Source organism: Vanellus vanellus (genome assembly GCF_965231255.1).
Source record: "Vanellus vanellus genome assembly, contig: HAP1_SCAFFOLD_35, whole genome shotgun sequence".
Lineage (NCBI taxonomy): Eukaryota > Metazoa > Chordata > Aves > Charadriiformes > Charadriidae > Vanellus > Vanellus vanellus.
Genome location: NW_028128889.1, coordinates 1,505,248 through 1,507,027, shown reverse-complemented (window position 1 = coordinate 1,507,027; position 1,780 = coordinate 1,505,248).

Below are 1,780 nucleotides of genomic sequence, written 5' to 3'. Positions count from 1 at the left end.
TCCAATATACCTGAAGAAGCCCCTCCTGTTGAGCTTGACATCCCTTGCCAGGTTTAGTTCCAAGGCAGCCTTGGCTTTCCTTGTTTCATCCCTGCACACTCTGGCAGCATTCTTGTAATCTTCCCAAGGGGTTAGGCCATTCTTCCACTGAGTGTAAACTTCCTTCTTCCACTTGAGCTTGTTCAGAAGCTCCCTGATCAAACAGGCAGGCCTCCTGCGTCCCTTGGCTGATTTCTTGCTCTTTGGGATGCACCGATCCTGAGCTTGGAGGAAGTGGTCTTTGAATACCAACCAGCTTTCTTGAGCCCCTTTGCCTTCCAGAGCTCTAGTCCACGGGATCTCCCCAAGCAGTTTCTTGAAGAGATCAAAGTTAGCCCTCCTGAAGTCTCGTCTGAGAAGAGCTAAGTAAAAAGATAAGGGTTGGCAAACATCCTGGCTTTGACCAGAGCATGAACAGCATGTGATGTGAGAGCGTATCGGACAAAAGTAGAATGCTAGAATATATGCATAGGTAAGCACCCGGGTAAAAGAATATAAAAAAGCACTGCTTGATAAATAAGGAAATTGGATTGCTGCAACTTGATGTTCAGTGTCGTGTTCGTCCCAACAACGACAACAAGTTATACTTCCTGTCGTGGTTTGGCCTCAGCCAGCAACAAAGAACCACACAGCCGCTCGCTCGACTCCCACAGCCGTGGGAAAAATCAGTAGAAAAGGGCAAGAACTCGTGGGTTGAAATATTATAATTTAACGGAACAGACAAAGGGAAGAAAAAAGAAAAACAATAACACCGGTAAAGGAATATAAGAACGCGATTACAGTACCGCTGTGAAGCGCACCAACCAGACCCGCACCGCTGCAGCCCACCCCTCTCCATGGCTAGCTCCTTTTATAGCGGGCATGTGTCACATGGTATGGAATACTTCCCTCCCCTGCCGGCTCTTCGGGGAAATTAACCCCATCCTTGCTGGAACCAGGACACTTCCTAAATAGCTTTGTGGGTATTTTCTTCCTGGAGAATGAGAAGTGAGGCCAGATGATGAGGTCAGGTGCAGGTTTTCTATTAAGAATGTTGACACTTGGTCAGAAGAGAGTCTTCCCCTGACAGGGAGCAGCAAGAGCTGGGCTGCCCTCCAAAGGAAGGCGAGCTGGGAGCCAAAGGCGAGACCATGGCTGGCAATGCAGGTGGTGCCTCCCCAGCCAGGGCCCAGCCCCACAGTACCTGAGCAAGGCGAGCAGGACAGGCCTGGGGATGGCGGCCTGCAGGGCAGCTAAGGCGGGAGATCAACCCAGTGATTAGGAAGAGTGAGGTCTGGCCGGGATGGAGTTACCTTTGCCCATAGCAGCCTTCACAGTGCCGTCCTCCTGTTGTATTTGTCGCTAGAATGGTGTTAATAACACACCGATGTTTTGGCTACTGCTGAGCAGTGCTCACACAGCAGCAAGGCTGTCTCTCCAAACCCCACTGCAAACACAGGCCCGTAGGCTGGGGGTGGGCAAGAGGTTGGGAGGGGACATAACCAGGACAGCTGACCCAAACTGACCACAGAGACATTCCATACCATATAACATCACACCTAGCAATAAAAGAGAAGAGAAAGGAGGAGGAGGGGTTTCTAAAACAACCGAGGTCATACTTGCCAGGAAGTGGTTGGACATCACCTGCTGATGGGAAGTAGAGAATAAATCTTTTGTTTGGTTGGTTCCTTTGCTTCCACATGGGGCCTTTTTTTTTTCATTATTAAACTGCTTTTATCTAGAGTCAGAAGTTTTTCATCTT